Source organism: Eulemur rufifrons, chromosome 1, assembly GCF_041146395.1.
Source record: "Eulemur rufifrons isolate Redbay chromosome 1, OSU_ERuf_1, whole genome shotgun sequence".
In the NCBI taxonomy this organism is placed as follows: Eukaryota; Metazoa; Chordata; class Mammalia; order Primates; family Lemuridae; genus Eulemur; species Eulemur rufifrons.
The window spans coordinates 38,620,453-38,636,124 of NC_090983.1; the positions used below are offsets into that span (position 1 = coordinate 38,620,453).

The window sequence follows — 15,672 nt, forward strand, 5'->3', positions numbered from 1 at the left end:
CATATGAATTTTGTGGGAATAGCAACATTCAGATAAAAGAAGTTGCTAATCTTATTTCTAAGATGGTGGGTCTGGGTAACTGCAAAGATGTGTCCACAGCTTGTGCTGGGTAAATGTTTGAGCAAACAATGATTTCCGGGCTGCCCCTCTTCTCCCTTTCACCAAGTAATACTCAGCTCCTCCTATAAAGGTATGTTGAACAAATAGTGGATAATATTTATTATTTTGAATGCCAAAATTTAAGCCTTCTAGTGTATTGGTTCCATCCTAATCATATAAAAAGTGAACAACCCAAGCTTCAGAGAGAGTTCTTTGTGTCATGATAGTGGAAAGAGGCAATCTCTCTTTTTTTCCTTTCTCTTCTCTCTTCCCCTTCTCCTCTGCTCCTCTTCCTCCTCCTCCTCCTCCTCCCCCTCCTCCTCCTCCTCCTCTTCTCCCTCCTCCTCTCAGAAAAACATCTGGCTGCCCTTTGTTTTCTTCAGTATGCACACTGCATTTGCCTGGAGCAGTGAACAATCATTCTGATAAAACTTTTGTTGAGTGGAGGGGAAATTCATCTAAGAGAAACGAAGAAAAAAATTAAGACAAGATAATTTTGGCAGTAGTGAAACAGTCTGCATTTAAATATTTTTAATGCAAATTAAGGTGAAGATTTCATCTGAGCAAACTGGGGTTCTTAGGGTAAAACTAGGTACTTACAGGTAAACACTGCCATTGAATAGCCAGGTGAAATAGTCATCCGTTAATAAAAGACAACATCAGTAGAATTTTCATACCTGTCATATACTTCTAGCCAATGGGCAGCTAGAAGTCGAGTCTGGGGTCTGTGCACTGCTTTGAACATCTTGAGGTAATGTATGTTTTCTTAAAACCATCCTGGGTATTTTAATGGCTGATGAATTGATGGTTTCCAAACTTGGGAGATCATCAAAATCACTTTGGAAAGTTTTAAACATGCCAATTCTTTAGTTCCATCCCAAACTTAATGAATCAGAATTTCAGAGAAGTGGGGCTTACTGCTCTAAAATAAATGGCTAACTCAAAGAATCTTTCTCCTTCCTAAATGCTTTAGGATTCTTGTGTAGTCTTACTCATGTATATTGACACCTGATAGAAAATGCATCCTTAAAATAACTTGTTTGTAATGTTTGCTGCCGACTGTGTCTGTAATTCAGCATCATCTTTCAAGGGTTAATTATCATGCTGTCAATTATTTCACTTTAAAAAAATGTACATGGGTCCCTAATTTTTTTTTAAGAATCTCCATTCTCTACTTACTTATTTTTTAATGATCATTCTCTAAGTGTCACAGCTCTACTTCCAGGTACAAAGATTTAAGATATGAGATTATAATAGCAGCTAAAAATTATTGGCTGCTTACTATGAGCTTCATCCATTTGTATATAGTTTTTCTGTTATCTTCACAACAACCATAGGAGATATATTCTGTTGTTATTTTCCTTTAACAGAAGAAACTGAGTTTTGCAATGTTTAAGTGTCAGGAGCAAGATGAAGATGTGAGGTGAAAGTAACTAGAAACTGTTAGCATAACAATTCAACCACAGGTGCAGTTAAAATAATACTTCTTTTCTGTCATGTCTGGAATAATGAGATGGCCAGATTGCAGGCAGTGTGTTTGCAGTGACTGTCAAGACCTGCAGGGTTAGAGCTGGTAACTAGGTAGATGCCTGCAGCAGGCAGTGGGAAAATGTCCAGGCAAGCAGAGTGTTACTCCTGGTATTCTTGCAAAGTTCAGATCCATGGCACGAAGGGCAGCAGGAGGAGATATGGGCAGGGCTAGTGGCATCAGAAAGGTTCAGCAGTTGGCCATAGGGCCCAGCCATAGGAACTGAAGTTCAGAAAAAGAAGTTCAGTTACAAAGGAGACAAGAAGAACAAGGTAGAACCTCGGCCATGAGGGAATGGGGTATCAATCAGAAAAAAAACTAATCAAGAACTGAAATTGGGAAGACCGAATAGATATTGGAATTGGTATAGAAAGCCAAGCCCTGGTTACACGGGGCTGGGAGAAGCATAGCCTAGATCTGGGAAATAAATCGCAAGGTCAGAAGGAAACCACCAGCAAAGCTGACTGGATGCTGAATCAGTTAGCTCTTGGCTAGGATATCTTGTATGCCTCCAGCCTGGGGACAAGATTAGTTCCAAAATGCAGAATAAGTCTGAACCTCCAGATGGGGGCTAAGTGGCCACGGCTGTGAAGATTAGAGGGCTCCGGGGGCAGGGAGCCAAGAAGCTCATTAGACTTCCAAGGCAAGAATGAAAAGTTGTTAGTGTTTAAATAAAATGTATTTAAAATGTTCAATGTAAGCAATAAGGAATGACGCTGAAATGATAAGAGCATCGATTTTCATTTATATGAATACCTTTGTATGTTAACATATTGTATTTAGTTATGGTCATGAAGAGCAGATTGGAAACAGCTGAAGGACACAGAAATAAAGCAATAAATGAAATTAAATAGGCACGAGATGAAAGAGGCTATAAAATAAGATAGGAAGCAATAGGGGAATGATCCGACTATAGTACCAGGCAACAGAACCATCACTGAATCAGGGGAATTTTGATACACTATTGATTTTGGATGAGACCTTGGCCAGGTCCTCTCTCCAACATAAAATACTGCATGTGTTGTGTGGCAACAAAGAGTACCATTCAGTGTTTTGTTTCATTTTTTCTTTTGACACCAACTCAACTGTAAGTTTATGCATAGAAATCCTCAATCCTGCAATATGAAGTAATAACAAGATGTGAATAAATACTGATGAGTTATATCTAACAATATTGAAACAAAGGTTAAAAATTAATTCCTGATCTTTCTTTAACTCTAGCCTAAGAAATCAATATTTTACATTTTGACACAAGTGCTAAATCTAGTTACTCAAAGATACTCAAGTACTTCCAAGGTGAAGATAAATCATTATTAGAATTAAAAAGCCAGTACATAGTCAACTGATCTTATTTTCATAGTTAGATGATTTTTTGAGTAAAGAAGCAAGTTATACTGGAGATGGGGAAGAAAAAAAGTAAAATGGAGAGGGTGAGGGAGAAGGAGAGTAAAAAAAGGAGAAAAAATAATAATTAGAGTATGGCATTGATAAGCCATAATGGTAATGATATATAATTTTAATGCTTTTATTTTGACAAAACAGATGGCTTATAATCTAATATAAGACCCTCATTTATGTTCTATGATTTCATTTCAAGGTTTTTCTCTTACATTTTTCTTCTTATGGAAAACATCAAGGCTATAAAAATAAGAAAATTATCAGGTTTTCTCAATAGGAAAGAAAGACCATTGCTACAAAAGATTCTTCTGTTATAGATATTGACCTAAATGTGGGAAAGGATTAAGTTCCAAAAGCGAGTTAAAATTCAACAGAATAAGTGGTCCACACCCCAGTACCTCCACTGTCATAGTAGAGACATCCTTTACTTAGGATGAACTTCAAAAATAATTGAAACACCTGTGTAAAGAGATATGAGTGCCTGTTTATGGGAAAGGGGTAAGGGAAGAAGAAAGGAAAGCTTAAAAGATTGTTTCTCTTTATATCCAGACTGAAAAGAGTCAAAACTAATACATTTATACATCAAAGAGACTCTCAAATATATCCTGCCAAATATAATTTATAAAGAAAAAGAATGGCTTATAAATAAGTCAAATATAATAAAATTGACTCATTGCACAGTAATAAAGCCCCATCTGATAGCAGTGGGAATACCAACTTATGATTTCAGCAAATATTTCTGATACTTGGTTCACTTTAGAAACAGCTTTATACTACCTTAATTATATTACCTGATAAATTATCTCAGTAAGTCAAAAGTAGGTCAGTAGTAACTCTGCAAGGGGAGAACTATTCCTTAGAAGTAATTAGCCTGGAACTTTCTGTTGGTGCTGTCAGTCAAAAGTAGTTCAGAGCCCTGGGGTTGATACTTGATTTCATGTATGTGTGTGTGTGTGTGTGTGTGTATATATATATATATATATTTTTTTTTAAGCAAACTAATAGCTGGTTCTGGTTATAGGAATGGCTGGCTGTGAAATTGGCTGGATGCCTAATATTTCTGAGGCATCAGAATAGATCAGGGAACGGAGCACAGGTGTAAGAGCAGATGCAGCCAGATGACAGATGATATAAAGGGACAACTTAAATTATTATGTGTATTTGGTTTATACATATGCCTTATTCCTGTTTTAACTTTGCTTTGGTAGTATTCTCTACATGCCACTCAGGCTCCATTAGCAAAATCCTATTGGCTTAAATGCTATTAATTTCTCAGTAGTCATTCATTTTGTTTCTAAAAGCATTAATGCTTTCCAGCTGTAGCTGGAAACATCCTTGTGTTTGACAGCAATGGTAGGAAAGAACAGAAGTAAAGTCGTTGCAATAAAATGAGTTCTGAAGGGAGAGTGAATGAGCATCTATTATTTTCTCTTGTTTCGTTGGTATTTCATCACTGAAACAGGGTGTGAGATTTGGTATTCCTTTTGTGAGTGTGTCTTAGGAAGACAGTTTAGTGTGAAGTCTTTAACATCTTGCTCCTTTGATCTGAGGAGGCTCCTTGTCACTGAAAGACTGTGTGGTGTTGGCATCCTGCCCACCTTTAATGCATTTTGGACTGTGGAGGCTCATGAATATTTGAAGCAGGGCAATGGCCGTGGATGATCCTTGGCACTGGATTTCACCGTACATATAAGTAAATTAGACATTAGGTCCTGCTGACTTTAGTACGTCTGGGTTGTGAGTTTGATAGGGAAAATTAAGACACCTCTGAGGAAAATATGGAAAATGGTTTTATTTAAAACTACTACTGGGCGACAATTGAACAGAAAGATGGTGTTGCAAGTGGCAAGTTTCCAGTCGTTTTCAACTAAGTAAAAAGAAGATCAGTTAGGGTTGTGTATGGTATATTCAAAGAGGAGGATGCTGATTAGTCACAGAATTTGAGTGAACTAAGAGTTCATTCAATCTTCCCCTAGGGTGTTTCCCTTTTATTAATTTCCTTTGCTCTCTGGCCTCAGAACTGTAAATGTGGTCACCAAAATTAAGACTGGCTTCTAATATGAGTTTGCTCATGGAGACGATGAAAAGCAGCCGAAAAAGATAATAGGTCTGGTTTAGAAAATCCAGGGTTTCAGTTGGACATATATATGGCTTTTGGAGAAAACTTTTTCAGTTCCAGGATTCCTGTATTTGGGGTACTCCCTCTCTCTGATTGCCTCTTATCCCCACCATGAAGACAGTGGCTGTCGCCTCTGAAAATTGTCATAGTGTTTTCTGCTTGTGTCGACGGGTGGGGACTGAAGAATGACACCTCTCTTTCCGTCAGTGATTCCATTTCTCCAGAAAGTTTTTTTCAGGAAGAGCAGGAAATATACAGTCCTGATTTCGGGAAACACATGTCTTAAACAATGCCCCGTGTCGACAAATCTCATATCTGTGACGCAAATTTCTCTCTGCAGTAGATGCCAGTAGTCAAATCTGCAAACTGGTATCAAAAGCCTCAAACGTTACTTAGGCAGACCAAGTTAATAATAATGACATTTCAGATATGCTACAGTCAATTAACAACAAACATCACCACCAGCTAACCACCCCTCCACAAAAGGAGTTATGCTTTATGAAAAGTAAAACTTAAAAACTAAAATTGAAAATAAACATATTCTTTAAAACTTCGGGTCTTCTATGATGCTAGGCTACTTAAAAAAAATTGAATTTTCACATAAGTTCTAGAGACCCTTTTAAGTTTTTCTCAGTATCCCCATGCCTCAACTGTACTACCTATTACACAGTGATTAGTGAAACTTAATTAGGATATGACAGCTACAAACCTAGATCTAGTATAGAGCACCAAGAAATAGAGGAATAAAGAATTCTGAACTTTAACATGTGTTTTATATAGTTTTATAATATTTATTTAGGCCCTGCATTGTAAATCATGTAACTTCTATTTTATATCAAAATAATAAAATAGGACATGACAGCAGAACTAAGGAAACAGAACTCCAAAGTGCAGATTGTGTTTCTACCACCAACTTAACTGTTTTCATACCTTGTTTCTCTTTTCTACTTGCTTTTTTGGTTTTGTTGTAGACTACACTCTGCTAATGGGATATTGCCTAACTTTTGGTGCTCATTTACCAAACTCTCACCCTCTATTTCTTCTTGAGTTTTCTGGGTTTCAGTTCCTGGCATATTCTGAGTCAGCAACTCCTGTCCCTAGAATCAGGGAATGTATGCTCCATGTTCGTGTCTCAGTGTAACATTCCAGTCTCAGAAATAAAAATATGAATCTCATTGTAGTTGTCAAGATATGACAGAACTGTCCAAGATATGTGTCCTGTGTGTCAGACGTTATCCTACATGTTTAGATTTTTGGAGCCATTTAATCCTCAATCTCATGACTTTTGATACACTAATAATCCCCATTTTACAAAACAGAAGACTGAGGCACAGAGAGGATAATCAAACTTCTCAAAGCCAAACAGCAAGTGGAAGAGCTATGATTTGAACAAGCCAGGCCAACCCCATACACTGTGCTCCTAACTACCACTCAAGGTCTTCTCATACGTGTAGTAACATAAATTGTCTGTGTGTACATAGAGTGCATTATCTGTATACACAGACACATATATACTGAATATATCTAATATGTTATGTATTCAGTATAGAATTTTACATTTTAATGAAATAAAGTATAAAAACAAAGACTTTACTTGCCAGTTTGTGATGAAATCCACCACTAACATGTCCACATTGTCTATGATGCCCTTGAAGTTGTTTTTCACTACATATATATACGCAATATATTCTTTTGCATTTCCTCTCAAGACTGAGTGGTTGTCATTTGTTTGTTTTTGGCAGAGGTATTGAATTGTTATTTATGGAGAATATTCTTATTGTGGCTACGTGTGTGCCCAATTAGATGAGGTTACTATTCTTGAAGTTGCAGAGGAGAGAAATACCTTCACCAAAATCTTGTTTGTTTTTTTTATTGTTTTTGTTTCTGTTTTTTGGGTTTCTTTTGTTTGTTTTTTTGAGCTGCTTCAACTCAATTTGCCTGTGTTGCAGTGACAATGGCAATTCTGCTTATGGACTAGAGCGAAGATCAGTTATATGGCACAATTAAATAGGTTTCAGATCATCTTATTCAGTAAAGAGGCACATAACACAGATTTTACAGACTGCCCATTATAACACTCTTTACTGCTGGAGTGCCACCATCAGGAATATTTCAACAGACTATGCAAAAACAGCACAGAGAAAGTCAGAGGAACATGAGCACAGATCAGTAAACTATTTGCTAAGCAAAATAGGATGTAGCTTTTTCCTTAGCGCCCTTGGGACAAGCTGATGGGCTACATGCCCTCTTCCAAGTGGCAAAGGAGTGAGTGTTTATTACAAATGTCTATTCTTGCTGTAAGAATAGAAATTATTGGAGATGAGAAATAGAAAAAGAAGGTAGAATCACCAAATTAAATGGAAAATAAATATGGACCTTATGCCAGTGGGTTTTCATGCCTATCCTACTAGCAATTCTCTGCTCTATCTTTTAATTTAGCACTTAAAAATATGATGTGAAGCCTCTTATTTCTCAATCTATCATGTCTTTTTGATGATAACCATTAAAATGGAATTTTTAGGGATATAATTTTTCTTATTTTAAAGGTTGTATACATTTGTCATAGAAATTAAAAAAAAAAATAGAACCATAAAAAATACAGAAAATTGTCATCCCAAGCCATAATAACCATTGTAAAAGCTGGAAATACAAATTTTCCTCCTGTGTGTGATTGTGTGTGTGTGTGTGAGTTTGTGTGTGTGTGTGTGTGTGTTATGAGAATCTAATCATACTTCACCCATCAACAAAACCATCTCTCTTGAAAATTTTTACTTAACTTTGAGGCTGAGTTGGTTGGTGAATGTTAGGAATGCTAAACAAATTTATGAATAATATATTCATATTTGAACATAATTTCTGTGTCCCAAATTCTAATTATTCTTTCAAAAGTTTCAGCACTTCTCAAGACAAATTAGTATGAGGATACTGTCCTAATATTTGTGGTCCAAAAAATTTACCAAAGCCTATATCCCCTCTAAGTCTGTGTTAGACATTTTTCTTGGTTAACTCCAAGAGACTAGACTCTACTGAAAACATTTCTTTTGTCTGTATCCAGAGCACACATAATAAATAGCTTTCTGAGGTGTAAGCATTGTTTGCTGAGAAACTGTCCTCCCAAAGGTGTATTAAATTGGGTAGAAACCATTGCTGGTCTTTAGTGGTTTACTTCTGAATAGTAATATATTGTATGTGCTGGCTCATCTAAGCAACAAATCAGCGAGCTGTCTTCAGCAGCCGACATCAGTCTGTTCCAGACACATTTCCCTTCAAACAGGATGTGTAATATCTAATAAGTGATTGAAAAGATTGTAAAATTATATGCGATACCCAATAGAAAAATCAATACTGCTGAAGGTCTAAATGCTTATTAGAGTCTTTTAAAAAAGACGATAAATAATAAAAACAAATATCTGATTTTCCTGGGCCCCCAAAGCAATGTAAAATTAATCAGGAGTGAGTCCATTCATCCTTTCATCACTAAGCTGTGAATGAAACATAAAAATCAGGACAATGCACTTGGGCTAGATGATCTTCTAAAGATTGTTTGCCATAGCTCTTTTTTAAAATTTATTGCAGTTTTTTCAAAGTCTTTGACATAGTATAATAGTTTACTCTGTTCTCTGAGCTTATCTTAAAAAGAGCTTTCTACAATCAAAATTATATTATCCAGGATAATAAAAGTAATGTTAGGTCCTAACTAGCCATAAGGGCATACAATCAGCAGATATCAGAAGGTATATATCTGGGAGAAGTGCACAATTTGAAAAAAGGCAAAAATAAGAAATAAAATATTACCTTCACGTTAGTAAAAATTAGTGATGTATTTCTGTAATAAACAGATACCTGCATACATTTGGAACTTTAGGACATTCAAATATAACATCAAATTATGAAGTATGATGAAGGAATAAAAATAATATATTTGATTGCAATGTGAAGTTTAATTTTAATTGAATATGATTTTCCTTCCTTAGAAACCATATTGATTTGGGAAAAAGAAAGTACAACAGGCCGGGCGCGGTGGCTCACGCCTGTAATCCTAGCACTCTGGGAGGCCGAGGTGGGCGGATCGTTTGAGCTCAGGAGTTCGAGACCAGCCTGAGCAAGAGTGAGACCCCATCTCTACTAAAAATAGAAAGAAATTATATGGACAGCTAAAAATATATATAGAAAAAATTAGCCGGGCATGGTGGTGCATGCCTGTAGTCCCAGCTACTCGGGAGGCTGAGACAGGAGGATCGCTTGAGCTCAGGAGTTTGAGGTTGCTGTGAGCTAGGCTAACACCACGGCACTCACTCTAGCCTGGGCAACAGAGTGAGACTCTGTCTCAAAAAAAAAAAAAAAAGAAAGTACAACAGAACTGTTTATATTACAATGACATTGGATAGTCAGACTTGGGAGGAAGAAAAAGAAAAAAGAAAAGAAAAAGAAGCCCTACATTGATCAATATATTATTGTATTCATCAAGGTTCTCTAGAGAAACAGAGCCAATAGGATGTACATATCTGTAACTATATCTGTATCTTGATGGAAAGATAAAGAGATGTAATTATAAAGAAGTGGCTTTTGAAGCAATTCAAATTATAATTGAAGTGATTATGAAGAACCGACAAGTCCTAAGATCTATCATTGACAAACTGGAGACCCAGGAAATCTTATGGTATAGTTCTAGTCAAAATAATAAAATGAGGAAATATTCTCAAAAATTACAGTCCTTGTTTTTGTAACTGGTCATGTGGTTAAAGTTGGCATTTGTAACTACTTTCTTCCACTGCCAAGTCTGTATTTCTTTTGCCTTCAGCAAGCATCTTAGCTGGTCATGGTTCTTTACCTTGTAAGGTGACTCAAACCTTCATTTCTGAAGGATCTGGGCCATCAGTAGTCCTGCCTAGACTGAGTTGTAGTATTGCATTAACCTTAACACATTGACTGCCATGTGAGTTGTATTTAACTCAGGCTAGTCTTGAGCCTGGGGTCTCGTGAATCAAAACCCTGAGGTTGGTTCATGAAAATCTTACTTGTTGTTCTTATTGTTACAATTAATATTGACAATTTAACTCTAAAAATGTGAATTGCATTGCATATAATTCATACACAGAAAACAATAAAAAATAACAAATTAAAAAGGATTGTTTTGTTTTAATAAAACACCGTGGTCCCAGGGAAATAATTTTTTCTAGTGTGGCAGTCAATGTGTTTATCATAAGTGCATGGTAATACTAAAAAACTCCCGAAGGGCTGGGCGCAGTGGCTCACGCCTGTAATCCTAGCACTCTGGGAGGCTGAGCACTCTGGGAGGATCGCTCTAGGTCAGGAGTTCAAGACCAGTCTGACCAAGAGCGAGACCCTGTCTCTACTAAAAAAAAAAAAAAAATAGAAAGAAATTATCTGGACAACTAAAAATATATAGAAAAAAAATTATCCAGGCATGGTGGCACATGCCTGTAGTCCCAGCTACTTGGGAGGCTGAGGCAGAAGGATTGCTTAAGCCTGGGAGTTTGAGGTTGCTGTGAGCTAGGCTGACACCATGGCACTCTAGCCAGGGCAAAAGAGCGAGACTCTGTCTCCGGGGGGGAAAAAAAAAAAACCTCCCAAAGGAATCTTCTGCATTCTAGACATACTCTTCCTTACCTCCACTGTGGAGTCCAGTTTCCCCTTGGTGGTCAAAATCAATCACCCCAGCCAGCACAGTAACTCCCTTCTTTGCCTTTTGATTCAGAGGCATGAAGAACCCAAAGTGGCCAGACAGCAATCATAACTTTTAGTTCAGTGGAATTATTGATGTGTCTCCTGGTGAAAGTTCCTTTGGAACTAAAACCTCTAGGCTAGCAGAGCACAATGTCACAGAAATAGGAAACAAAAACTTTTCTAGTGAGTTACTAGAGGTAATAATGGGTAGTACCACTCCCGTTTCCATCCCTTTCTAAACTAGTGAATTCTGACTAAGGGAGACACAGAACCACATATTAAATGCTGATTCAGAGCATAGACAGCCTTCTAGAGAACCTTGCCCCAGCCCTGGCAAGTATTGCCACTGAGTTGGTGCTGTAACTGCAACTTCAAAAGGCTTTTCCACCATTTTATCTAGCCAGCTACTACAAGATGGTGGGAAATGTGGTAAGAGCGGTGAATTCCATGAGCATGAGGCCATTACCGTACTTCTTTTGCTGTGAAGTAGGTTCCTGAGTCAGAAGGAATGCTGTGTGGGATACCAGAACAGTGGATAAGGCATTCTGTAAATCCACAGATGGTAGTTTGGGGAGAAGCATTGCGTGCAGGGAAGGCAAGTCCATCTCCAGAGTAAGTACCTATTCCAGCAAGGACAAAATGCTGCCCCTTCCATAACAGAAGCAGTCCAATATCATCAACCTGGCACTGGTAGCTGGCTGATCACCACTAGGAATGGCGCCATATTGGTGATTCAGTGTTGGTCTCTGTTGCTGGTGGATCAGGCACTCAGCAGTGGCTGTAGCCGGGTTGGCCTCAGTGAGTGGGAGTCCGTGTTGTTGAGCCCATGCATAACCTCCCTCCTTGCCACAAAAGCTACTTTGTTCATGAGCCCATTGGATGATGACAGGAGTGGCTGGAAAAAGAGGTTGAGTGGTATCTACAGAAATGGGTCATTATATCCACTTGATTATTAAAATTCCCCCTCTGCTGGGGTCATCCTTTTGTGAGTGTTCACATGGGACATAAATATATTCATATTTTTACCCATTGGGAGAGTTCTATCCAAATACCTCTTCCCCAAATTTCCTTCTCATCAATTTTCCAGCTGTATTCCTTCCAATTCCTGGCCATCCAGCCAAACCATTGGCCACAGTCCATAAACTGGTGTATAATCACACATCTTGTCATTTCCCCTTCCAAGCAAAGTGAACAATCAGGTGTACTACTCGAAGTTCTGCCCACTGGATTTTTCCTCCTCATTGTCCTTCAGGGATGTCCCAGAAAGGGGCTATATAATGCTGCAGCTGTCCACTTTCAGGTGGTAGCTGTATGTTATGCAGAATCTTCTGTAATCCAGGCCTGAGTCCTCTTTGCCTCTGTCACCTGTTCACAGGTAGCTCCCCTTGAGTCCACAGGTGCAGGCTGGGAGAGAGAAGGTAGTGTAATAGGAGTGGGGACCTTGGCATTTAGGCCCCTTCTTTTCATGTAATGTGTGCTTTCAGGACATAATGGGGCCTGATCTCCCATAAAGTGCTTCTGTTCACTGATGGAGTGCTGCTGTGTGCGCCCAACTTTGTGGCTCAGTTAGTCAGCGGACACCCAGTTCATGATGGGAAGCTCAGGTTGTATAGTAACTTCATAGCCCGTAGTTAAGTATTAAATTTCTACTAAGGCCCAGTAGTAGGCTAACAGGTGTTTCTCAAATTGAGAGTAGCTATCTACAGAGGATATCAGGGCTTTGCTCCAAAATCCTATGGGTCTGCATTACAATTCACCTATAAGGGCCTGCCAAAGGATCCAAACGGCATTCCTGACTGCTGCCAACACTTCAAGCACCGTTAAATCTACTGCAACATGTGGCCCAAGTGGTGAACAGTCTTCACAGCAGCCTGGCCCTATTGCAGAGCCTTTTCTTGTTCTGTGCCCCACTCAAAACCAGCAGCTTTTCAGGCCACTCAGTAAGTGGACCAGAGTAACACACTCAAATGATTTTGCCTCCAAAATCCAAAGAGGCCCACCAGGTATTATTCCTCTTTAGCAGTTGTAGGAGTGACAAATGCAACAACTTATCCTTCACCTTAGAATAGATATCTCAACAGGACCCACAACATTGTACCCCTAGAAATTTCACTGGATTTCCCTGAATCTTTGTTAGATTATTTCCCGCTGTCCAACATGCAAATATCTTACCAATAACTATAGAGTAGTTGCTACTTCTTGCTCACTATATCCAATCAGCATAATATCATTCATGTAATGCACCAGTGTGATAGCTTTTGGGAGGGAAAGGTGATCAAGATTATTGCAAACTAAATCATGACATAGGGCTGGAGAGTTGATACACCTCTCGTGCAGGACAGAGAAGGTATATTGCTGGTATATTCAGTTTGCCAGCTGAAAGCAAACTGCTTCTGTTGGTCCTCATCGAGAGATATAGAGAAAAACGCATTTGCTGGATCAACAGCTGCATACCAGGTACCAGGCTGTATTAATTTCTTCAAGCAATGAAATCACATATAGTACAGCAGCAACAATTGGAGTCACCACTTGGTTAAGCTTATTATAATCTACTGTCAATCTCCAAGATCCACCTATCTTCTGCACAGGCCAAACAGGCGAGTTGAATGGCACCATGTGATGAGAATCACCATCTCTTGATCTTTCAAGGCCTTGATGGTGGCATTAATCTCTGCAATCCCTCCAGAAATGCAGTATTGCTTTGAGTTTAATATTTCTTAGGTAGAGGCAGTTCTAGTAACCTCTAGTTGGTCATTCCCACCATACTAGCCCTCACTCCACAGGTCAGGGAACCAATGTGGGGATTCTGCCAGATGCTGAGTATGTCTGTTCCGATTATACATTTCAAAGCTGGGGAAATAACCACAGGATGCTTTGGGGGACCCACTGGGCCCACTGTAAGATGGAACTGAGCTAAAACTCCATTAATCATCCGACCTTCAAAAACTCTTACTCCAACTGATAGACCAGAGTGATGCTTTGGGTCTTCTGTAATTAGTGTCAATTCAGAGCCAGGGTCCAATTGTCCCTGGAAGGACTGATTCCCAATGTGCAGTTATTCTGGTCAAATGGTGGAAGTTCCCTTCAGAGAAGGCTGGGAGGAAGATAAACAGTATAAATTTTTGGCACTATACTGGGGTCACTCCTCAGGGAAACCTGACCTCTCTTGATTCAGGTTCTGGGTCTAAACTGGCTGAAGTCTAAGACTTCACTGAGGGGCCATAATGCTCTGTTTTTATGATGTAGGGTAGACTTCTGTTTACTTAGCCTAGAACTTTTCTGCATATACAGATCAAGTAAGAATTTAGCAGACTTCCTATTTCATTTTTAGGAACACCATGATCAACTAGCAGATGCCATAGGTCTCTGCTTAGTGAGCTCATATCAATAAATTCAGCTTGATGCAACTGCAGGTTCTTTCCACCGTTATCCCACACCCTTACTATCCATTCCCACACATTTTCCCTGGATTTTTGTATGCATACGTTAGAAACTCAAGTAGTTCTTTTGGAGAGGAGCACACCTCCTAACGGGTCACACTTTGTGCCTTACTTATTGCTGAGACTTGAGGTCAGTGACAGGCATACTTTGTTTTTATGTACTTGCTTTATTGCCATTCATAGATACTGCATTGTTTTTACAAATTGAAGGTTTGTGGCATCCCCACATCAAGCAAGTCTTCCAGCACCATTTCAATAGCATGGGCTCACGTCATATCTCTGTGCCACATTTTGGTAAACTTTTTCATTATTATTATATCTGATCTGTGATCAGTGATCTTTCATGTTACTATTATAATTGCTTTGGGCACCACAAACTACTCCCATATAAGGCAACAAACTTCATTGATAAATGGTGTGTGTGTTCTGACTGTTCCACCGAACTGCCCTTTCCCCATCTTTCTCCCTTAACTTGGGGCCTGCCTATTCCCTGAGACACAACAATATTGAAATTAGGCCTATTAATAACCTTAGAATGACCTCTAAGTGTTCAAGTGAAAAGAAAAGTCGTATGCTTCTCACTTTAAATCAAAAGTTAGAAATGATTAAGCTTAGTGAGAGAAGTATGCCAGGAAAGCCAAGATAGACTAAAAGCTAGGCCTCTTGCCCTGAAGAGTTAGCCAGGTTGTGAATGGAAAGGAAAAGTTCTAGAAGGAAATTAAAAGTGCTGCTCCAGAGAACCCACGAACGATAAGAAAGTGAAACAGCCTTATTGCTGATATGGGTAAAGTTTTGGTTATCTGGATAAAAGATCAAACCAGGCACACCATTCCCTAAAGCTAAAGCCTAATGTGGAGCAAGGCCCTAATTCTCTTCAGTTCTATGAAGGCTGAGAGAGGTGAGAAAGCTATAGAAGAAAAATTTAAAGCTAACAGAGATTGGTTCATGAGGTTTGAGGGAAGAAGCCATCTCCATAACATAAAAGTGCAAGATGAAGCAGCAAGTGCTGATGTAGAAGCTGCAGCAAGTTACCCAGAAGATCTAGCAGAGATCATTGATGAAGGTGGCTCACTAAACAACAGATTTCCAATGTAGAAAAAACAGCCTCATATTAGAAAAAGACACCATCTAGGACTTTCCTGGGTAAAACACAGAAGTCAATGCCTGGCTTCAAATGTTCAAACGATAGGCTGACTCTCTTGTTAGGGACTAATACAGCTAGTTACTATAAGTCGAAGCCAGAGTTCATTTGCCATTCTGAAAATCCTAGGGCCCTGAAGAATTATGCTAAATCTACTCTGCCTGTGCTCTAGAAATAAAAAAACAAAGCCTGGATGAAAGCACATCTGTTTACAACTGGCTTACTGAATATTTTAAACCCACTGTTGAGACCAAATGCC

General features: G+C 38.7%; 1 protein-coding gene across 2 annotated transcripts in view; it reads left to right on the forward strand.

Moving 5' to 3' along the window:
- TMEFF2 (transmembrane protein with EGF like and two follistatin like domains 2) overlaps nucleotides 1-15,672 on the forward strand; it is a 250,454-nt gene that overhangs the window by 132,524 nt on the left and 102,258 nt on the right. The window lies entirely within an intron of this gene.